At 47.0% G+C, this 24,667-nt stretch overlaps 1 long non-coding RNA gene across 3 annotated transcripts in view; it reads left to right on the top strand.

Annotated features, from left to right (window-relative positions):
* Positions 1-24,667, top strand: part of LOC116570782 — an 88,448-nt gene that overhangs the window by 61,645 nt on the left and 2,136 nt on the right. For 2 of the 3 annotated variants that reach the window (XR_004277559.1, XR_004277561.1), the window contains exons 5-7: positions 11,944-11,987; positions 12,250-12,357; positions 18,805-18,940. This is a non-coding gene — a long non-coding RNA (uncharacterized LOC116570782). Of the gene's footprint in view, positions 1-11,943; positions 11,988-12,249; positions 12,358-18,804; positions 18,941-24,667 lie in introns of those variants that run through there. The other variant, XR_004277560.1, reaches the window with a different exon arrangement.

Genomic DNA, 24,667 nt, shown 5'->3' with positions numbered 1-24,667 from the left:
GCTGCACGGATTCAATAAAAATGTTCTAAGGCACCACCTTCCTGTGATCTTGTAACAAACCACAACTGATAGACTTCCATTTATATCTAAAGGAAGGGTTTGAGCTGATTTACGTGTCAGACCACAGACACGAAACGTCTGGGGCCTCTCTGTTTCAGGGTAATTCCAGACCATTGTCTCTTTCCCGCTGACCAACGACTGTCTAGCTCATGCTCTGTCCTTGACGTGTGGCCGGAGGTGTGGCTGCTTTCTGCTACAGCGGCAGGGCAGAACTGTCCTGACTTCTGACTGGTGGCTCGTGCAGGGCCGCACAGCTAAGGCACCTCCTATTTAACCTCTTTCGGAAGGAGTTTTCTGCTGCTGCCTTTAGGGATCAGCTGAGAAATATAAAATTCCATTCCTTTCCTACTGTGCTCAAAATATGAAAGATTCAATTCTCTTATCCTTGTTTGCAGTTAAAGAAGCTAAAGTTTGGAGGGACTTTCATGAGGTTCCCCCCAAATGATTTTACCTTCTTTTTATGCAGCTTCAGGCCTGTAAGACAGTGAATTTCCAGTGAAATTCAGGGCAACATTTCCACCGATGCCTTAGGCCTGGTCATGTGTCATCAGTGGGAGAGCTAAGATATGTCTCAACATAGTGGGACTTTGCCTCTGAGTGTTGGGTCCACTGTAGCATGCAGTGGCTTCCTCCTCCAGAGACACAATGACCACTAATGCCTACCCCTCCCTGCCTTCATTTGGATATCTTACTATTTCTAATTGATCCGATGTTATTAATATTTTCTTTTCAAAATTTTAGATGCTCATGAGAATTAATTTCATTAAGTGGAGCCTGGATATTTCTGTAGCGTGTGCATGCGTGCACACACACACACACACACACACACACACTTTTAAATTAATACTATTCTTTAGGGCAGTTTTAGGTTCACTGAAAACATTGACAGAGGACGGAGAGTTCTTATACATCCCTTTATCCCTGCCCTCAGCTTCCCCGCAGTTAGTGTCTTGCACTAGTGTGGTCAGTTTGTTTCAGTTCATGAGCTGATACTGATTGTTGTCATTAGCAGAAGCCTACAGTTTACCTTAGCGTTTACTCTTTGTATGGTGCAGTTCCTTGGGTTTTGTGAAATGCATGATGTCACCATCATGTATGACAGAATCGTGTCACTGCTCTAAAAATCCTCTGTGTTCTCCGTACTCCTCACCACCCGCACCCCCAGCAACCACGGATCCTTTCACGGTCGCCATAGCTTTGCCTCTTCCAGACTGTCGGACACCTGGGGTCCTGCCGTTGGTTGCTTTTTAAGAGTGGCTTCTTTCACTTAGTGATGTGCGGGTGAGGTTCCTCTGTGTCCTTTTAACAGGGTCTTTCACAGATCAGAAGGTTTTCCTTTTTTTAAAAAAGATTTTATTTATTTATCTCTTTGACAGAGACAGAGAGAGCACTAAGGGGAGATGAGCAGAGGGAGAGGGAGAAGCAGGCTCCCTGCTGAGCTGAGAGCCCAACGTGGGGCTCAGTCTCAGGCCCTTGGGATCATGACCCAAGAAAAAGGCAGATGCTTAACCAACTTAGCCACCCGGGGGCCCTCTCTTTTTCTTAATGAAGTCCCTCTTACCAGTTTTTTCCTTCATGAATCATGCTTTTGATATCTTAAAGCTTATCACCAAATTCATGGTCCCCTAGATTTTCTCCCACGGTTTGTGTTCCAAGTGTTAGAGTTCTGCGTTTTACGTTTAGATTTACAAGCCATTTTGAGTCAGTTTTTGTGAGGAGGGTAAGACTTGTTTCTAGATTTACTGTGCTGCGCGCCGATGCCGCCTGTCCCGGTGCCATCTGTTGAAAAGACTGTTCTTCCCTTTTCTCTACTGAATTGCCTTTGCTCCCTTGTCCGGGGTCAGCGGGTTATGTCTGTGCGGGTCTGCTTCTAGGCTCTCTGTTCTGTTCCACTGATCCATGTGCCTGTCCTGTCACAAACACCACACTGTCTTGATTACCACTGCTTTACAGTAAGACTTGAAGTTGGAGTGAAGTCAGCCCTCTAACTTTGTTTTTCTTCTTTAATCTTGTTTTGGCTATTTTGGGTCTTTTTGCCTCTCTATATAAACTTTACAATCAGTTTATAGGTGACTATAAAGTAACTTGCTGGAATTTTTATTGAGAATGCCTTGAATCTGTAGATTTAAGTTGGGAGAAACTGACATCAATACTGAACTTTCCTATCCATGAATATGGATTCTCTTTCCATATATTTAGATGTCCTTTTCTTTTGTTTTTGTTTTTGTTTTTTATTTTTTTAAGGCTTTATTTATTTGTTTTGTTTTGTTTTATTTTTTCAGTGTTCCAAGATTCATTGTTTATGGGGTGCATGGGTGGCTCAGTGGGTTAAAACCTCTGCCTTCAGCTTGGGTCATGATCCCAGGGTCCTGGGATCGAGCCCCGCATCAGGCTCTCTGCTTAGCAGGGAGCCTGCTTCCCCCTCTCTCTCTCTGCCTGCCTCTGCCTGCCTTGTGATCTCTGTCTGTCAAATAAATAAATACAATCTTTAAAAAAAAAATTCATTGTTTATGCACCACACCCAGTGCTCCATGCAATCCGTGCCCTCTTTAATACCCAGCACCAGGCTCCCCAACCTCCTACCCTCCTTCCCTCCAAAACCCTCAGTTTGTTCCTCAGAGTCCACAGTCTCTTTATTTGACAGAGACACAGCGAGAGAGGGAACACAAGCAGGGGGAGTGGGAGAGGGAGAAGCAGGCTTCCTGCCAAGCAGGGAGCCTGATACAGGGCTGGATCCCAGGACCCTGGGATCGTGACCTGAGCGGAAGGCACACGCTCAATGTCTGAGCCACGCAGGTGCGCCTAGATCTCCTTTGACTTTTTCACCAGAGATCTGCAGTTTTCTCACACAGGTCTTGTGCAAACTTTGTTATACTTAAATCTAAATCTCTCTCTTTTTTGATGCTAATGTTCATGGTGATGTGATACCCCCTCCAGCTTTATTGAGGTTAATAATAGATAAAAATTGTATACATTTAAGGTATACAACCTGATGTTTGACATGTTTATATTATTAAATAATCACCACAGTCAAGTTAAATAATCTATCCATCACTCACATAATTGCCATTTTCTTTTCTTTTTAAAAAATGGTTAAAAAGTTAAAGTTTCTATTGTTCACTGTTGTTAGATAGGAAACCCAACTCTTACATGTATCATCCTTGTATCCTACAACTTTGTAGCCTTGTTTAATCACCCCTCTGTTCCAGAAGTTTGTAGTTTTTGTCAATTCTTTGGACCTTTTACATAGACAATCATGTCATCTATGAACAGAGACATTTTTATTCCTTCCTTCCCGATCTGTGTGCCTTTTATTTCCTTTTCTTGTCTTATTGTCAACAATATATTTTCAGAGCAGCATGTAACAACAGATAGGATTATAGCTAACCAAGTGAATCTTTTTTGGCAAGGTCTATGCTGTTTGAGTCTAAGTTCTAAATGTGTCTTCTACACATGAATTAAAATTCTTCAAAGCAGGGAATTTCTTTGAATTTATATATCCCTACAGCCTGCCACAGAGTCTGTTAATGGTACGCACTCAGTGACTGTTCAGTGGGAATTAATGTAAGGAATTAATATCTGTATCCAGGATCCCAGCAGAAAATAGAATTTACATCGGATGGTTTCGTTCCGGAGGTTGAACACAGCAGCTCTCGACCATGGCTGTCCATTAGAGTCACGTGGGAGTTTTCATTCTCCCCTGCTTGAGGATGGGACCAGGCTTTACAGTCAATTCCAATGGCCAGAGAAGGCTGAAAATCCGTAGAGTAATGAAAAGACTACTTGTGGAAATGTAAGCAGGCTGAGGAAACCAAAACAGGATGCTGAGACACTGATCTGATAGGTGAAGATGCAGAAGTGTGGTCAGTCACTAGCTTGAGTAATGGAGGTGGTAAGTGCTCAAATGGGGAGCCACCACCAGCGATGTCATATTCTCTGCTCCAGATAAAAAGATATTCTGCCTTCTAAAATGAGTTTTTCTCCGAATCAAAATGTCACATTTGACCAAGGCTGAAGTTAAAAACACCTTCAAAGTAAGCACAAGATGCTCCTCCTCTTAAAACCAGACCAAATGGATTAAGGTCAGAGTTCTCTTTGACTCAGAGTCTCAGAGTCTCAAATGACTTATGGCCTGAAATAAAACCTGTCTAGTTTCTGTGAATAATATAAGACATATGATGCTTTCTCCTCTCCTCCCCATTTTGCAGATACAATCGTGTCTGGACTTTTCTGGAAATAAATTTAATGGAAACCAGAATGACAGACACTAAATCTGCTGGCAGGTGCTCTGGGGGAGAGGGTCAGGGAGATGGAAGAAGATGCTGACCTTTGATTAGAGTAAAAAGCTAGAGACACAGATTTGCAGAGCTTGGTTTCTCCCAGCATTGCTGAAGATAATAGATGCACCCTAGCTTTTCCTTGTAGCAAAGAACTTAAGGCAGATATATTTTTAATTCATCTGCTACTCCTTGTTGACAAGACTATGTATTGTCTAAATCTTCTGAGACCATCATATGCCTCTTAAAGTAAAGTGGCCTTGCAGTTTGGTGTAATAGTGATAGCGTTTGCCTTTAAAATCTTTTCCACTTGTCATAATTCCCTCCCAACTCCTGAAGTCATTCAGTTTTATGCACCTTGTGTGTCCTGTACTGTTCATGCCGGGGTCTTTTCCCACTGCAGAAGGTGTGATACAACTGGTAAGGATTTTTGGGAGCAGCGTGTGCCTTGCAGCTCCCCACAGTCCCCATACCTGCCTGCTAATGCTTGGTGGAGTTGGGTTGTCTGTCTAGATACTGGAGGCTTCTGAATGTGCATCTCCTGTCCTGCTTCAGTCAGCTTCCGAGGACAGAGAAGAGGGGCAGCAGATGTGTGTGTGTGCGCACACGTGTATTTTGTTTGGGGTTTTATTATTTTGTTTCCATGCGGAATATTTTCTAAAAATGACTTTGGATATTTGGACTTCTATGAGCATGGACTTATAGCCCAGTCCTTATCCTCTAGATTATGTAAACACTATATTCATAATGATAAATGAAATTCAAGTATGACACTTTATATGGAAAGTTCCAAAATGTACCTCAATTAGACGAATTGAGACAGTTCAGTATTTGAGAAGTATCATGCAATTATGTAGATTAAAAACTACATCAGAGATATTAAAAATGTTTGTTTTACTTGGATCAATAAATGAACCAAAATCAAGTGGTTTATAATTATAAACATTATAAACATTATAATTATAAACATTAAAACAGCCTCCACGTTGGTGGTAAGAGAAACTGACTTTTTTCCAGTACCACTTAATTGGCGAAGGAGTCAAGTTAAATATGTGCCTTCACTGCCTCAAATTATTTGTTAAGAACAAATATCTAGGTACTAACCTATTTTCTGTTATGCATGGGTTTAAACTGAATAAAATTTAGGGTTCAACTTGTAGAGAAATGACTATGATATAAAAGCACTAAAGAGCTGTGTGGAGACAAAAAGAAGGAAGGAGGGAAGGGAAGGATGAGATGAGCATTTAAATCAACAGACGGAACTCCCCCGTGCGGGTGGGCCTCACCTAATCGTTGAAGACCTGAACCGAACAGAAAGACCAGTCTCCGCCGAGTAAGAGGGAATTTCCCGGCAGATGGCCTTCATGTCACCGGCTCCACCAGCTCTCCTGGCTCTCCATTCTGCCAAGCCCCAGTGCGGGTTTGGACTGGTCAGACTCCATAACCCATGAGCCGGGTCCTTGTAATGACTTCACACACACACACACACACACACACCCTGTTAGTCCTGTTTCTCTGGAAGACCCTGACTAATCACACACCCCATCGTTCTCCGTTGTTAACACACACACACAAAGTCGTCCCGAGATACTCTAAAACAGTACTTTTACAAAACAGAAGAGTCTCGTCCCAGATACAAGCCTTTATCCGCAAGAGAGGCCAGTGGTAAAAACCAAATCATGGTGTAAATACCTTGCTCATGAAGAACTCCGAGGCATTAAGCTGTCAGAATGCCTGCCCTGGCCACTGTCTGCACCCACGGTCCATGCCACTGCCCCGAAGGCTTTGCAGAGTGCCCAGAAGACCTCTGTGACCCTCACACACACTGGATCTCTCCGACAGAACAGCCAAGCCAGAAGGCCGGTGATGCTGTGAGCACGCCTGTCTCCACGGGTATGGAACGGCCCCTCCGCCTCGCTGGTCCCTGGTACCACCTTCCACCAGGACTCCTTGCTGGTCCCGGCTCGGAGGCAGACAGGTGGTGGGGGCCAGTCCAACAGCAAGAAGCACTTGCTTCTTACCGAACTAGCCGTTCCTACAGACTCTCAGTTGTGTCCAAAATTTAGCGCTCCTTCTTTCCGGTTTGTTTTTGGTTTTGTTTTAACCAATAAATTTAGTTTTTTAGAGCAGTTCTGGGTTCACACAGCCTTCATTACAGCGCCCTCTGCTGCCGCCTCCAGCCACTGCGTTCTCTCCTTCTTGCTGGACACGTATTGCCTACGGCCACCAGCACTGTGCCCTGCCCTTGAACGTCTGTTAAGAGAGTACATCTCATGTTAAGTGTTCTTTAAAAAAAAAAAAAATATATATATATATATATATATATATATATATAAAATAAATTTGATTCTGTAAATAATAAAAAAGAAGAAAAAGAAAATGGAAGCAAGAGCTCAGCCATGACAAAGTAACCACAAGGGTAGGGAGGAATTGCTGACAGGGCCCCCAGGCCTGTGGAAGCCCCAGGCCCTGGCCACACTAGCCCCCCAGGGGACTTCGCCAGGTGATCACTAGTGGGGTCGTCTTGGGGACATGTGCTGGGCCTCAGGACCAGCAGGGCTCCCTTGCCCCCTCCAGCAGGAGCGCTGAGAAGATGTCCTTGTCTCCCTGGGACCCGAGCAGAGCTGCATTCCAGCAGAGGGAGCAAAGGCCAGCTCCCAGGGAGGTGGCCAGGAGGCTGGGGAGCCCGTGCTCAGGGAGGCCACCTCCCCTGAATGGGCCCCTGCTCAATGGATTGAGGCTTCTGTCACTTGTGACCAGGAGATTTCTAAGGAATTCATTTTAACAAAAATAGTATTTAAGATAGATAAAACTTGAGGGCATCTGTCGTATTTGTTGATAAATTACTAAACATTTTTTTAAAATTTTTATTCATTTATTTGACAGACAGAGATCACAAATAGGCAGAGAGGCAGGCAGAGAGAGAGGAGGAAGCAGGCTCCCCGCTGAGCAGAGTTCCCGATGCGGGGCTCGAACCCAGGACCCTGGGATCATGACCTGAGCTGAAGGCAGAGGCTTTAACCCGCTGAGCCACCCAGGTGCCCCACTGAACATAATTCTTAAAATCAGCAATTATACGAGATGAAACAATTAAGTTTCCTCATTCAGTTTGTATCTTTTCTATCCAGGGTCTTGTGACCCGATTCTACCACGACAAACTAAATTCCACTCCGCAGTGTGGGTAGATTACTTAGCAGGCACAGGATGTTACTGTGAAGTGACCCAACCCATGTGGTGTTCCTCAGGAGCGTCTGGAGGGAAAAAACTAGAAATCAATAAAAACCTTTGAGTCCACAGATGGAAGACATTTTCAGTGATGTTTCCACTGGTCTGAAGCAAATAATAATAATAATAAATAAAAAGTTAAATTCTCGGGGTGCCTGGGTGGCTTCAGTGGGTTAAGCCTCTGCCTTCAGCTCAGGGATCGAGCCCCTCGTCAGGCTCTCTGCTCAGCGGGGAGCCTGCGTCCCCCTCTCTCTATCTGCCTGCCTCTCTCCCTACTTGTGATCTCTATCAAGTAAATAAATAAAATCTTCAGAAAAAAAGTTAAATTCTCATTTTTTCTATATTCTTAACCAAAGGAAGCATTTCTTGTAAACTGGGAAAAACAGTGAACTGAGCATGTGCCACTGTTCCAAGCTCTTGGCCTATGGATGGGAAGAGAACCAGGGCCAAACCTCCTGCACATTTGTCACTGTGCACCCATAAAACCTTATGGTCCCCAAGAAAGCAAACAGAGTTCGGGGCACCTGGACAGCTCAGTGGGTTAAAGCCTCTGCCTTCGGCTCAGGTCATGATCTCAGGGTCCTGGGATCGAGTCCCGCATCAGGCTCTCTGCTCAGCAGGGAGCCTGCTTCCTCCTCTCTCTCTGCCTGCCTCTCTGCCTATTTGTGATCTCTATCTGTCAAATAAATGAATAAAATCTTAAAAAAGAAAGAAAGCAAACAGAGTTCAAGTTAAAATTCACAAAGAAATGTATGAATTAAAAATCCATGCAGTTTTGACCTTACAATACACTCTCACTCTTGACCTTTGCCATCTTAAATCCAATTTCTTTTTTGGTCGTGTAAGAACAAGGTTTTCACTGGGAAATTATACCCCACATTTTACTGGTCCTGCATATGCCCCAGTGTACAGTCACCTGAGTGCCCCCCAGTCCCCCCAGTTCCAAGCCTCTGAGCTTTGAGTCTGTGTCCCCATCAGACAAGTAGACAGCAAGGTAAGCTCATTCACACAACAGTGCCAACCAGTTTCTCAGTGGGCTGGTTGAACTTTTTAAAAATGTATTTGTTCAACGGACTTGTCTCTTCACTTAAATTTTCTTTTTTTCATATAAATTTTAGAATTTAATTATGGCAACGATTTCATCTCTACTGAGGGAAATTACATGTTTTTTGTCACTTAGTAAGGAGAACAGGCTGGCTTCTAATGCTTCTAGTGTGAATTCTTACCAGAACACAAATTTTAAGCTCAGTCCCAGTAATTTTATTGGCCTTTACTGTTGGAATATTTGCATTTTCCTTTTGCTTGGTTTGAGTTCATGTTTTCAAAATTGTCTACATTATTCAGTATATGTTTTAATATAAACCATCTACGTATTTTTAGAAACCTATGTGGAAACAAATTTTTAATTCTTCAGAGAAAAATGCCCAAATAAATTGATAAGCTATACACCTTTGAGATTTTGTTATCATAGTATCTAGTTTTCGGGGCGCCTGGGTGGCTCAGTCGTTCAGCGTCTGACTTCCGCTCAGGTCATGACCCCGGGGCCCTGGGATCAGGCCGCACCTCGGGCTCCCAGCTCTGCACGGAGCCTGCGTCTCCCTCTGCCCTCCCCTGTGTTCCCTCTCTCACTGGGTCTCTCCGTCAAATAAGTAAATAAAATCTTAAAAAAAAAAAAAAGTACCTACTTTTCTGCGCCAGCGCTGCGTGTAGGTTGGCAGTCAGTGCGGTCGCTGCTGTGGCTGCTGATGGAAACTCGGGTGAAGCACCTTCCCCGGGAGCCCCGCCACAGGCTGTCGCGGCTCCGAGAGCGCGTGTGAGTCCGTAACCCTGCCCCGAGCGGTCCCCCGCACCAGCGTTTTCCGGACTACGCAGGGGGGCTCGGAGTCAGGGAGCAACCGAACGCCCCCAGCGGGAACGTGGGAAGACCCAGGGTGGTCGCTCCTCGGCCTCATCTCGGCTGCGGGCGCACAGCGGCGGGATCGCGGAACGCGGCGGCCGGACAGGGGCGGCGCTGCCCGGGCGCTGCGGGACTCGCTGGGCTCGGCCCGGCCCCGGGAGGCCGCCCCGTGGTCGCGGAGACCGGTGGGCCGCGGGCCGCACGCGCGTCTGGGGGGCGCAGTGGTCTCCGCGCGTGGACAGGGACGCGTTTTGTTTCTGTAAATCACAGCGGACTCTGTGGCTGATGTCCTCTTAATGGGAGTCCTCGGCGATGTTCAGACGTGCTCCGCAAAAATGCGGTGAAGTGCGGAGCGAGCGCGGGGACGAGCTGTTCGGAACAGGTCAGCCGCGTCACCGGTGCGGGAGCCGCCGCATCCGCCACCGCGTCCGCAACCACGTCCGCCACCGCGTCCGCCACCGCGTCCGCAACCACATCCGCCACCTCGTCCGCCACCGCGTCCGCCACCGCGTCCGCCACCGCGTCCGCCACCGCGTCCGCCACCGCATACGCCACCGCGTCCGCCACCCCGTCCGCCACCGCGTCCGCCACCGCGTCCGCCACCGCATACGCCACCGCGTCCGCCACCGCATACGCCACCGCGTCCGCCACCGCGTCCGCCACCGCGTCCGCCACCGCGTCCGCCACCACGTCCGCCACCGCGTCCGCCACCGCGTCTGCAACAACATCCGCCACCGCGTCCGCAACCGCAGTGTGTGTGCGGAGCAGCTCCCGCGGTCCTGGGCACGGAGCGTGGCGCGTCCAGGGCCACGGCCGCTCTGAGGGGTGCCAGGCGACCGCACAGAGGTCCGCACCGAGGCCACCGCGCACCCCGTCCGCAAACGTGTTTCCTCCTCGCGCCGCAAAATCACAACCACCACCACCGAATGACTCAACTGAAAAATAAAGTCTCCGTGAAAAGCTGGTGCTGTTGGGTATTGGGACGGTCATCCTAAAAGTTGGGTCTGACCTCCAGTAAGCACACATGTCTCAGGATTCCGTGTTGCTCTGCGTCGTCGTTACACTCAGACCATCAGACGTTCCTTAAACCGTCGCCACAGCATTCCGCAGCCTGAGAAAACCAGCTTTCCTCTTCATTGTGGAATAAAAGCTAGGAAAATGCCATTATTCACAGTAGCGGGAGTCTATATACTTTAAAAACTAGTGCTATGTAATGTGAACTTTTTGGGGGGAATCAGTTATATTTTCCTGAAGTATCTTCCCGGCGTTCTGTAAATGACAATGCAGGTGACTGCTGAGCACTGCTTAGGTGACAATCTGCATTACACAGCAGCTGAGGACGGAGGGGGGCCCAGATGCTGGGCGACAGACGAGCACCTGCTCTTCCAGGCAGGCGAGTGGTGGCCAGAGCCCGGGCATGCCTACCCTTGCATCTGCTAGAAACAGGCGGGATAACAAGGTAGCTTCTAGAAATCCGTACGCCTCCAAGACAGTATGATTTTTCATAATATTCCTAGCTTAAAAACGAAACAAAACCAAGAAGTCACTGTTCTGACATTGGAAACACCAAATCCAAATTCACATGTTTTGGAGTCTGTCGATGGAAAGGTGATACAGAAGCTTTCCAGTCTTTGGAGAAGTTAAAGATTGGTTTCAATGATTTCAGTAAGAAAACCCACCAGTGTGTTCAAATTAAAATCTAGAGAAAAAATGGTTCTTTTTTTTTTTCATCAGAAACAAGCCAAAGGGGCACCTGGGTGGCTCAGTGGGTAAAGGCCTCTACCTTCTGCTCAGGTCATGATCCCAGGGTCCTGGGATTGAGCCCCGCATTGGGCTCTCTGCTCAGCGGGGAGCCTGCTTCCTCCTCTCACTCTCTCTGCCTACTTGCGATCTCTGTCAAATAAATAAATAAAATCTTAAAAAAAAAATCCAAATTAAGTAAGAAAATACTGTAATGAGAAACTTTCTTCCCAGAGGATCTATTTTGAAGAGCCACAGAATCAGAAGAAATGAAATCGTCCACACTCATTACATCTGTTGATCTTTCTTTGATTCTATTAACTGACATTCAAGTTTTCTGATAAAAAGTATAATTTATCTTCTTTCACTGCTGTAGTATGAGGCCCACAGTCCTTGAAAGCCTGTATCTGAGAGCTATCTGGATCATATTATACGTTGATTTGCTCTTGGCTTTGAAAACAGTTTGAGTTCTGTTGCAGCCCTGTTTAAAAGTATCTACTGAAACACTCTGGTACAATCCATGTGCCCGGCTTTTGACACCGGCTCCAGCAACAGAAATGCCATTTGCATAATGCGCATGTCAGCCTATGGTGCACAGCAGTGTAATCCCAGGCTTCAGCAGGAAATCAATAGTTGTAGCCCCTGAAATATTGTAAAGAGATGAAGAAAATAGGAATTTTTAATTATTTTTAATGTCTTGGCTATTTAAACTCACTGGACTTTTAAAATGGATTTCCCTAACAGGACTCAGGGATCCTGCTGCTACCAGTTTGCTTGGTGACGTGAAGGTGAGTTTTCAGCCTCCTTGTGGCCCTTCCAGGGGATGCCCCAGCTGATGGGTTAAGTCCCCAGAGCCAGGCCCATACGTTAGCCTGTGGCAGGTGCCCTTTATAAAGGGAGGCTCCCTGAGGCATGTAACACAAGTCTTCACAGCAAGACGGCGTGAAAAGGGTTAGTCCTATCCAAAGATTTTTGCTCTGTAGTTCTGGAGTAAAAGAGCTGAAGGCACTTATGTGGCAATTAAGTATGAATGTGCTCATTTCCTGCCAGGCCAGCTATGACTCTCACCCGGGGAAACCTTCCACCGAGTCTGCACCGTGCAGACGATGCAATCAGAGCTTCTGTGGGGGTGACGGCGGCAGCGGCTCCAGACAGAAAGTAAGATCACGTTGTGCGCTTGATGAGTAAGCACGTTTCTGTGGGGGATAAAGGACACGGACAGCCATGGCCCACTCCAGCTGTCCGTGCCATCGTTGTCATGGTTATCCTTAGAATAATTAGGAGGTTTCCAGTTCATAGAAATGCTGAGAAAGTGCAAGGAGCTGAGCCTCAGTTTCCTCCGTTAGTCTGGTTTCTACCTTCTGACCTTGGTTTCTACCTACCTGCACCTTGGCAGCCAGCAGGCCCCGTTTTGGGAAGTGTGGCTGCTGGGCAGGCCCTCTCTGCTCCCTGGATCCTGTTTGGGAAGTGGGGCCCCCGTTTCTGAGGCTCCCCATTTGTGAAGGTCCTCATCAGCACGGCACATGGGGAAAGATGACAAGAAAGCTTCCCTCTTTGTGCACGTATCACCAGAATGCCGTCCACATGCTTGCTGGCTTCCTTCTGTCCCCATGGGAACACACGACAGGAGCCTTCCGTGCCTGTGGGAGCACAAGAAACCGGTGGTAGATGCAGGGGACCCAGCAAGCAAGCGTGTGGTGCCCTGGCTGGAGCTGCCCGTCCTGGCTGCAGAGTCTCCGGGGGCCACCGCAGGACCTTCTGCCCTTCACTTTTTAACGGCACGGGTGTTGGATGAATCGCTCCGCTGCATGAATCACGTGTGTTTGCCTGAAATCACATACAGCAAGCTATCCTGTGAGGAGTCTGGCTGGCAGCATGGCTGGAGTCCTCTCCGTGTCACGGGTTCCCAGTGCGTCAGAGCTGGATGCCTGCCCGAGTCCTGCTGATGTGCAGGGGGCGTGCGGTGCCTCCCAGGCAGGGCCTCCTCCCTTCTGTGTCACATCAGCCACAACGCCAGCGGTGGCTGCAAGGAGCACGAGCACGGAAGCCTGCGGCCCAAACACAGCCTCATACCTTTTTTTGGGGTGGGGGGCACATTGTGCTTTCAAAGAAGATATAAATAGTTTTAACATGTAAAATTTGAGAATGTTGACATTAAAAATGTCTAGATTCTGGCTTCTCCAGAAAAATCAGTAGCTCCAAGCCTCCAGCATGGCAGGAGCTGCCTGGGCTGAGAAACGATGACTTTACAGGATGGTCCTGAGCTCTGTGTGTGTGCCCAGGCCCTTCCAGATCCATCCACTCACCACTTGGCTCCTGGAGGCAGGCAGAAGGTCACCTGCTTTGGAGAAATGAAGGCGACCTTGTCCTCAGAACAATGCCAGAGCCTCAGGGTGAACCTAGATCACCCCCTGCCCCAGGGCTCTGCTCCCACTCCTCCATGATACCTCTAGCTTCATAGGTAGAGCCTTTGACTCACTATTATTTTTTTGTTTGACAAGGTCGCTGTAGGAATTTCCCCTAGAGGCGAGCCCAGCCCAGGTGCCAGCAAGAGAGGGGATGGGGGTCCTGGGACATGGGACACAACAAGTTTGGATCCATGCTGTCTGGGCTAACGGGTGCCAGGTTCTAAAAAGTTCTCCAGTAAGTTTTCAATGGGGCATGCACATTTAGAGAAAATACATTGTTTACTGGCACCATTTCAGCTAAGCATTAGGAAAAAATAAGAAAGGTCGAGCTTCTCATAAAATATTGTTTCATTGAGTAAGTGACTTGAATATTTCAAGAATTCAGGATTAAAGTTATTCCTTATGTGCAAAGGAGTATAAATGATGACCATTAAAAAAGACATTAGAGGCATTGATTAAATTATGTTGCTTTATAGGATTTATTCAGCACATTAATGTGTTTAATGACCAATATATTTTTGCTATTGACATAGAGAGAGAAAACAGATGTTAATAGCAATTCACTTTTTGAACCGAATCTGTTTCATTCTTAATTAAGATTTTTTTCCCTTCATGACACCAAAAGCAAAGCAAAAATTTTTTAAAAATGGGACTATAGTGGGGTGCTTAGTGGGTTAAGTGGTCCAACTCTTAATTTTAGCTCAGGGTCGTGAGATCAAGCCCCTCGCCAGGCTCTGTGCTTGGGTGTAGCATCTGCTTCAGATTCTCTTTTTCCCTCTCCCTCTGCCCCTCCTCCTCCTTCCTTACAAATAATGGAAAATAATGAATGAATGAGTGAATGAATGAATAAAAAGTGGGACTATAGCAAACTACAGAGCTCCAGCACAGCAACGGAAACCATCGGTAAAATGACACATTAACCTGTGGAATGGGAGAAAATATTTGCAAGTCATCTAAGGAGTTTATATACAAAATACATGAAGAGCTCACACAACCCAGTGAAAAAAATCCAATTAAAAAATGAGCAGAGGGCCTGAGTAAAGATTTTTCCCAGTAAGACATATAGAGGGTCAGCAGGTGCTGAAAAGATGCTCCACATCACTCACCATCAGGGAAATGCAGATCAAACCCCAGTGAGATACCACCTCACACCTGTCAGCGTGGCCATTAACGAAAAGACAAGAAATAAGTGTTGGCTAGGATGTGGAGAAACCCTCATGCACGGCCGGAGGGGATGCAAGCTGGCGCGGACGCTGTGGAGAACAGTATGGAGGTCCCTCAAAAAAATTAAAAATATAACCACCCCATGACCCAGCAATTCTGTTCCTGGGAATACACCGGAAGGAAATGAAACAGTGTCTCAAAGAGAGGTGTGCGGCCGTGTTCAGTGCAGGATTATTCACGGTAGTCAGGACAGAGAGGTACAGTATCCACCGGTGGGTGAAGGGAAAAAGAAGGTGCGGTCCTGGTGCGGTCCCCGTGTGTAAGGGAATGTTACCGAGCCATGAGAACGAAGGAAATCCTGCTGCTTCAACAGCAGGGCGGACTCGGACGGCGTGATGAAATACGTCAGACAGAAAGATAAATTCTGCCTGGTGTCACTTATGCATGGAATCTTAAAAAAAAAGTTCAAACTTGCAGAAACAGAGAATAGAATGGGGTTGTCTGAGGGCTGGGAGCAGAGGGAGAGTTTGTAAAGGGTAGATACTTCAGCTATAGGATGAATAAGGTTTGAGGGGCGCCTGGGTAGCTCAGTGGGTTAAAGCTGCTGCCTTCTGCTCAGGTCATGATCCCAGGGTCCTGGGATCGAGTCCCGCGTCGGGTTCTCTGCTCAGCAGGGAGCCTGCTTCCTCCTCTCTCTCTGCCTGCCTCTCTGCCTCCTTGTGATCTCTGTCTGTCAAATAAATAAATAAAATCTTTAAAAAAAAAAAAAGAATAAGATTTGAGAATCTAAGGTAAAATGTAGTGACTTTAGTTGCTAATACTGTATTGTGCCCTTGAAATTTACTACAGTAGGACTTAAATGTGCTCAAAAAAAAAAAAAAAAAGATGTGAGGCGACACATGTGTTTAACTAGATGGAGCGGATCCTGTCCCCACACGGAGACCAGACCGCCGTGATGTACGCGCTAAATAGCTTACACCTTGTCAGTTGTTCCTCAAGAAAGCTGAAATTTAAAACTTTTTCCTTCAAAAAAAAAACCCCTCTGAGAACCAGAAAACCCCAAAAAGCATTTAGGAGGTAATTAAGCAGCCGCTGAGACCCCCTTTCAGTGAGGTTACAGCGGCGCACCCTGTGGGAGTCCCGCGGTCACCCTGGCAGACACTGCTCCGGGCCGTCACTCGTCGGTCGGAAGCATCTTGCCCGGGGAAACACGTGCACTCGGGTCTCCCAGAGCACGGCAGGGAGAGGCGGCCACACACTGCTCACGTCGCGGCCGCTTAGTCTGGACGCAGCCCGACCATGAGTAAGGCTGCCATTTCTAGAATGTGTGAGAGGACCTGTTCGGGTGGTTTTGAGAACGTGCGAGAGGACCTGTTCGGGTGAATCAGGGTAAGCATCGGGTGCAGTTCAGAAGACGCCCTCCGGCAGGGGGTCGGGGGTCATAGAAATGTGGTGGTGACGACAAACGCTTCTCAAGTCCTCACCAGCCAGACACTGGAGCCCCACCGGGACCTCCTGGTCTTGGCGGACTACCCATTTTCCCTTTCTTCTTGTTAGGATCCAGATTGAAGAAGAGGAGAAAATAAGCGGTTTAGTACCGGCTCTGATGGGGGGGCGCCGGGATGGCTCAGGTCAGGTCTCAGGCTCATGAGACTGAGCCCCACGTGGGGTCTGGACTTGGATAGAGTCTGCTGACGATTCTCTCGCTCCCTCTGCCCCCCGTCCCCCGCCCAAGTGATAATAAATTAAAATAAAATAACTGCTTTGGTGGATGCTGCTGTACTCCTGGATCTCCCCCCCACCGGGCTCTCCGAGACTCCAGGAGTCCGAGGCCCAACTGACTAAGCCACCCAGGTGCCTAGAAGCCCTTTTAAAAGCCATTTAGTCACTGCAATCGCTTGGTAACTGTTAACAGCACCAAAACTATTCGTGATAATTATTGACCATAATCATTGACAATTTATAGCAGGAGGTAGCAGATTAGACCCACAGTCCCCTTTTGGGCAGCCTTTCAGCTAAAAATAGTTTTCACATTTTTAAATGGTTGGGGGGGGTGGAGAAAAGAAGACCACTATTTAGTGACATGTGAAAGTTATAGGAAATTCAAATTGTGTCTGTAACACATGTCCAAAATAAAGTTTTATTGGAACACAGCCGCGCTCTCCCATTTACAGATGGTCTGTGGCCGCTTTCCTGTTCCCGTAGCAGACTGAGGAGCTGGGACAGAGGCTTGCAAACCACACATGTTTACCAGCTGGCCCTCCATGGAAGGTGTGCCGGCCTGTGACAGAACAAAGTATTCATTTCTTCCTTAGGTCACCCCTTGCCTGTTACCATAATATTGTAGATGGCCGGCTATGAAGATATGTATAAATTTATCAAAGATATTTGGAAAAGAGGGAAAAATCAGAACCACATGAAATGGACAGTTGTGAAATTAGATGTAAGGGCAACTTCCCAAGATGGATTTGAATTTCACAGTCTGTAAAGACTGGAGATTCTTAGACAAGCTCTGGGATTTGGAGGTTGGGCTCATATCCACCGTGTGCGTGAAAACACAACACTGCACAGGAGGGTCAAAACCCCAATTAAAGTGGAAAGGTTTGGAAAATGCTCTGTGGAAGAGACACCTGCACCCTTGTGTTCCACAGCATTATTTACAGCAGTGAGGCTGTGGGAGCAGCGTCCTTGCCCATCCGTAGAGGAATGGGTAAACAAGGCGTGGCATACACGTACGTGGAATATTACTCAGCCATAAAGAAGGAAATCCTGTCAATTGCATCAACATGGATGGACCTGGAGGGCATGATGCCAAGTGAAATAAGCCAGCCAGTGAGAAACAAATACTGTATGATCTCATTTGTATGTGGAATTTGAAGAAAAAGAAAGAAAGAAAGAAAAAAAACACCCAATGTCATAGGAAAAGAGATCAGATTTGTGGTTCCCAGATGCAGGGACGGTGCGGGGAGAAGGGATTGGAGGAGAAGTGGTCAAAAGGCACAAGCTTCCAGTGAGAAGACAGGAGTGAGGGTGTGAGACGCACGTGGACCGGAGCCGCCACAGCCACACGGGGCACGGGGAGGTTGGTACAGGGAGCAGCTCCGAAGGGAAGAGATCTCCTGGGAATCTGTTTGAAATGGTGGGTGCCCACCAAACTGACGGTGGGGAGCATTTCACAATATTTTAAGTCAAGTCGCTGTGCTGTACGCCAGTTGTACCTTAATAAAACTGGGACAAAGTCTTTTAGAATGGACAGATTTCAGTTCGCACGACATTGACACTGTTGGCATTGTCCCTTGGCTGATGGCTAAGCAATGTTTTCTTGGGAACGGAGCGAGGTCCAGAGTGACAGCAGCTAGTGGAGGATGTGGACATTATAACGGGCGTCCTCAAGACACGAGAGGAGGACACGAGATGCTGATAATCGTGGCAGGGACGTGCGCCACAGACCAGATATAACCTGCCCCCTGCCCCCACCGTGGGTGCCTGGTGTGCCCCGCCCAGAGGGCTGAGTTGGAATTACTGACTCACATTCCTATTACTCTGCTGTTCAGATTGTTTCTTGGATTTTTTTTTTTTTTTGAGTGGTTGGTTTTTTTGCTTTTTAGAATGTTTGCTACATCTGACAAACCAAAGAATCCACGTGACATGGTAACACTTGAATGCATAGAGTTTAAGAGACTATCGGCATCACTGGGCTGAGAGCATTCCTCCTGGCGCACCCCGCACCAAGGTGCAGAGAAGCCCCCAGATTCTCACCCACTGCCACCTTTCGGGTTTAAAAATATAGTTTTAAAATAGAGACCTGATTTCCATCCTTGACCATGGGTCAGGTTGCTTACATCCATAAGGCACAAAGAACCCAAGCAGCGAGAAGATCATTAAAATAGAAATATATCGTTAGCCTCAAGGGCCTGGGTCAGCGCTACACGCCTTCAAGGGCCTATGAAACCATCTGAGAGTTGAAAAAAGGAAGAAAAAAATGTGCATTTCAAAACTAATCTCTGTTTAATTTACTGTTTACAAAATATAGCATTGGGTCAGCAGTTGGACTCCGTTTTCTGCGATAGAGTTGTTCGCGGGCGGTCACAGGAACCACACCCTACTCTCAGTCCCTGCCTTCCCCGCATTTTCACTTAAGGAGAATAGACGAAAAATGACAAACATGAAGTCGGCTAAGACCAGAGTGTGAACAGAAATCCTGCCGGGTGGGAGGAGCCACAGGGCAGGCAGAGGTGACCTCGGGCAAAAAGCTGTGTGAGGAGGGGCCACCCTGCATCCTGGGGAAGGGGAACAAATCACATTTGCATTTCTAGATTTTCTGGTTACTACATTATTAAATTAAAAAGGAACGGGGGGGGGGGGGGTGGGGGGCGCCTGGGTGGCCCAATGGTTAAAGCCGCTGCCTTCGGCTCAGGTCATGATCTCAGGGTCCTGGGATCGAGCCCCGTGTTGGGCTCCCCGCTCAGCGGGGAGCCTGCTTCCCCCTCTCTCTCTGCCTGCCTCTCTGCCTACTTGTGATCTCTCTCTGTCAAATAAATAAATAAATAATCTTTTAAAAAAAAAAAAAGGAACAGGGGAGCTTAATTTTAATACCATATTCTATTTAACTTAATATACCAAAATATAATTTTGACATGTAATTGAAATCAGCAATTTTAGTGAGATTTTTGCTGAGTGGACGTGATTAAAGCTGCTTGAAGTGGACAGCAGTGTAGCATTCATCTAGGTGAAGCAGCTTTTATAGGTGCTTTTGGCCAGACGGGACTTCAGGAAACTGTTCATCTTTCTTTTGAGAATCTTTTCCTAATGCATGGGGCAGAAGGATTCCTGATTAGGATATTTGGGAACATCTCACATGAATTATTTTAGAATTGCTTTCTTAGGTACCTCGCAATTTCTAGTGTTAACAAAGCCTGTTACATCCCTTCCCCCAAAGAATTTGTGCTCACAAAACGTGTGTAAGCTGGTAAGGAAGTAGGAAGCAGAAAGTGAGATTGCGCGAAACGAACAGGCCAAGGACAACTAAGTACACACACGTGTCCCCTGTTCTGTGAATGCTCGTCAGTAGTTCAACCGGACATGCTCAGAGACAGTGGGGGCGGACTTGGGGCTGGAGGCCTCTAACCCCAGACACAGAGGACCCCCCCGCAGGAGCTAAAGGGCTCCAAGCCACACCCTCGCTGGAGGCCAGCTCACACAGCTCACTGGGAATCCAACCTGTGACAGAGGAACAATAGAAGCAGTTGTTTCCCAAACTTAGGAGCGGATTAAGAATGACCCGCATACTCACTAAGAATGCAGATTTGGGGCCCAAAGCAAGAAACTCTTGCTTGAGCAGCCTCTGTGAATGGAAGTGGAGGTTTCAGTACCGCGGAGGAAGGGAAGGAACCTGGGGTTCTAAGCGCTGCTGCCTCCCCCACACATCCCTCTGCACCGCCTCCGGCTCCCAGCTGCCTCCTCGTCCATTTACAGCAGGGAGGACATGGGGTCACCTTGGTCAGGGCAGATGTTTCTTCTGTTTGTTGGCTACAAGGGATCCTGAACTTAGGTTTCAGAGTCCACCTGCTGTTGGCAAAAAACCCTACTTTTCTTTCAGGGTGTGTGTCTGTGATTATTAAAGGGAGTGCACTGGGACACTGTGAAATCCTTAAACAGGAGCCATGGCTTTTAGTCTCTGTGAGATGATCATCCCTGTACCAGGCTCTCTGCCAGCCAGGACCTGCTGCACTCCTCTGTCCTGTGTTTTAAAATATGGTGTAATTAGAACATAGAGCAGACATGTCCTGAGGATGAGAACAAGACCTCAGATAAGCCCAGGAGAAGATGCCTAACTCCATTAGCCGTGAGGCAAGTGCGAATGAAAACCATGTGGGGTATCACTACAGACCTAACAGAACGGCTGAAATACAAAATACTGACAATATCAAATGCTGGCAAAGATGCAGAGAAACCGAATCACTCCTGCATACTGGAGGGAATGTGAGTTTGTGTAGTCACTCTGGAAAACAGTGTGGCAGTTTTTACAGGACTAAACACACAATCACTGTACGACCAAGAAAGAAAAACTTGGGCATTTATCCCTCAGTAATGGAAGCTCCTGTTCACACAGAAACTTATATGCAGACGTTCAGCGCAGCTTTATTTGTAGTAGCCAAAAACTATAAACACCCCAGATGTCCTTCTGTGGGTGAATGGTCACATAGACTCTGGTATCTCCACACCATGGAATTCTACTCAGCAAGCAAAATAACTCTTTATGCAACAGATTACAAGGGCGTTCTAAAAAGTAAAAAATTCAATTCCAAAAGATTACTGTTAAAAAGCAATTCACCTGAGTAAATATTTTTAAATCCTTTTTTAAAAAAGATTTTATTTATTTATTTGACAGACAGAGATCACAAGTAGGCAGAGAGGCAGGCAGAGAGAGGAGGAAGCAGGCTCCCCACTGAGCAGAGAGCCCGAGGTGGGTCTTGATCCCAGAATCCTGAGATCATGACCTGAGCTGAAGTTAGAGGCCCCACCTGCTGAGCTGCCCAGGCGCCCTGTCACCTGAGTGAATTTTCAGGATGTTACCGGCTTCATTCAGTGATCTGTGAATTGGGTAGCATCCTATCTAGCAGATTAGGAAGGAGACCTATTTCACACATGGTACAAAACAGAAGACTTTTACAGGCAGAGGGGGCAGGACAAAGATGTTACCAGCAAAGAGTGGGTTGTTTTAGGCCAGGCCACCTTCTTTTGGGGGAAGGCCAAAGGTCTGTCAGGCAGATGGCCTCCCTAGTGCTGACCAGGTAATCCCAGACAGACTGGTTAAGATTACAGTCCTGGGAGAGGCTGAAACCGCAATTAGGTTAGATATTAACTCTTGGTATGCTGACATGAACTTATCTCAAATGACTCCATTTTGGCTGTTTTATCTTTCTCTTTTTTAAAGTAATCTCTATGTGCAGTCTCTATGGGGCTCAAACTCATGACCCTGAAATCAAGAATCATCTGCTTTACTGACTTGAGACAGCCAAGTGCCCCTTGTTTTTCTCTTTTTAACAATACCACACGATTTCATTTATATGTCATTCTTGAAATGTTAAAATTCTGGAGATGGAAACCAGACTAGTGAAGAGGAATGCCTGGTTACCTGGTTACCCAGGTTAGGGATGGCATGGGGGGCCAGAGGTCACCTGAGGGGGTCTTGTGGTGATGGAAGTTCTCTGTCTTGACTGTGTCAGTGTCCTGGTTGTGACATCATCTTGTAGTTTTGGAAGACATTACCCTCTGGGGAAGTTGGGTGTTGGGTGCTTATGATGGCTCTGTATTCTTTCCTACAACCGTATGTCAATGCGCAGTTTTCTCTAGATGAAAGTTTAATTTAGTAAGATGTAGTATAACTGTAGATGTCTTATACACCCCAGCCCGCCCACACACAAGTATACTGTCCCCTTACCCTCACAGGCATTTGAATTTCTGAACTCTTCTAAATGGCAACTAAAAGGCCCAAATGATTAATTCGCCATTTGAAAGTGGTTATTAGCTGCTGTTTGTCAAAAGAATCTATCATTTTTATCCATTTCATGTCACTGAATCATCTCCCCTTATCCATATCTCTGAAGGCACACAGCCAAAAGTTCTGTAGAAGCTTTTTTAGTTCTATCAAAGCAACATTTGTGATTGGAGATGGGGATGCTGAGATGGTTTTGCTAAGCCGCGTGCGACAGAATGGGTAAATAGAAGTGAATGGTGCCAGGGGCAGTGAGATTCGGAGGACGGGAGACCATGGCCCATAAAGCAGGGACGGTAAATGAGATATTTCAAGTAGGCAAGATTGCTTCGGTGACAATACTTACAATTTGCAAGCAAGTGCAACCGGGGAATCAAGGATTGCACAGTCCATGGGCTCATACATGTGGGAGAGAAAGTCTGCAAGCGAGGAGAGCCACCGCTTAAATGCCGTCTTCCTCTTCCTCTTTACCAGAAACACAGAAAACCCAAGTCAAAAATAAATGCACTGAGCAAGCTGGCTCCACCGCTGAACAGGCCGTAGGTGCTCCTGTGAGTAACAAATGAATAACGGAACACTTGAAAGGCGAAGACATTTGTGTAATCATGGAGTCCGCTGAGGGAGGAACAGCCGTAATGAAAGCCACAGGGAAAGCACAGGACAGAGCATCCTGGGTAATCCTCTAATTGCACTTTTTAACGGGAGTAAAGCCCTTTCAGGCATGTACCTTTCATTCCCCTAGAAACTCATTACTGAATTTCCAAAGAACAAAATTAATCCATTGAATAGTCCTTAGAATTCTTCTTTACTCATTTGGAAGGACAAATGAAGGGTAAATATTCCAGAAAAAAAATCAATTTCTATAGTTTTCCATAAAGCACTCTTTTCTTTGTCCTGAACTCAGAGCTTTCTGATCTAGAAACCTGTATGAACGTCCTTCCCAAGGCAGACTAGGCCCAGTGGCCTCCAGCCCCCACCGCTCTGGGGTTGTCCCACCCACAGTTGCTCCAGGGCCATCATTTCTACTCATCTCTAGCTGGGTGGAGGTTCTCCGTTCACAGCTTTGGATAATGCCCTAGTCCTGTGCCACGCAAATGCCAAACACAGAAGAGCTCCTGGTTTCTCACATTCCTTCCTGATGGTCCACGGAAACAATTTTAGCGGAAAGAGACAGCACCGCAAACCTACTCCATCTTCTCTGTGAGGCTCCCCAATGCCTGTGTCATCCTTCTGCTTGTCCCAGTTCTGGATTGCTGCAAAAATAGCATTCTAAAACAACATCGACTTTCTTATGCCCGTTGGACTCTGCAGTCAGGAATTTAGACACAGCCCCAAGAGCATGGCTTATCTGCTCCACAGAGTCCAGAACCCCAGCTAAGAGGACCAAAAGAAGACCAGGGGCTTCTTTCCTCACTCATCCAGCGAAGCTCATCCAGGCCTGAGCTCCTGTACATGGCTTTCTGTGAGGCTTGGGCTTCCTCCCAGCATGTCTGCTTCAGGCCAGGTAGGCTTCGTACATGCGGGCCCTCCCATTCAGTGGTATGGTCTATGTACCCCACTTTCTATCTGGGCAGGCTTCTGACTCTTTGACCAACAGAATAGAGTGGAGGGGACCCTGTGTGACATGAGGCCATCTGCATCAGCTGACTTCCACACTACCCTCTAACTGACCATAGATATAGGGACCAACCAAGCTGGCCCCAACTGGACGGCCAGCCCAGATGACTCAGTAACCAGATGTGCAATGATCAGGTGGCTGTGGTTTGAAGCCACCATCCGCCGGCAGAAGCTAATGGATATGCATGTGTTTGGGTCAGTACGTTATGGTCAGTAGCTTCACCAGAGTTCCTGCTCCATGAAGATAGGCTCCAGGTGCACTGTACTCACCGTCTCATCGCTGGTGTTTAAAACAGCACCTGGCCCAGGGAGACTCAGTAATGATTCATTGTTGAGTGAATTACGTGAACAGTCCTGAGTCTCCACTGGGCCTATTCCCACGCTGTCATAGTCATGTCTATGTGCCGTGTATCGACCCGACTTCAGATGAAACCAGAAAATTCATATATGGCCGGGGAACCAGACTCAATGACATTAACTTTGACGATATAGAGTAAGAGCTCGCTGGGTGTTGGGAATGTCCTGAAACTGAGCTGGGGGAGCTCACCCAGCACTAGACTTATAAACATCAATGACTTGTGGTCTGACAGCGGGGGAGTGTTACAGTTATGTAAACCATACCAACTGTTAAAAATGAAAAAAAAAAATCACTGAAAAAATAAATGCGTATCTAGCTGGAAGAATGTGGGGGAAAGATAGGAGGAGGGGCAGGGTTTGGAAACGCACCTGTGGCAACAGTTACTCCCATCTAAAGCAACTCAGCAAGAAATTCACATTCAAG

This window comes from Mustela erminea, chromosome 12, assembly GCF_009829155.1.
Source record: "Mustela erminea isolate mMusErm1 chromosome 12, mMusErm1.Pri, whole genome shotgun sequence".
NCBI classification, from domain to species: Eukaryota; Metazoa; Chordata; class Mammalia; order Carnivora; family Mustelidae; genus Mustela; species Mustela erminea.
Note: the sequence above shows the minus strand (reverse complement) of the source record. Positions and strands in the feature narration are given on the sequence as shown.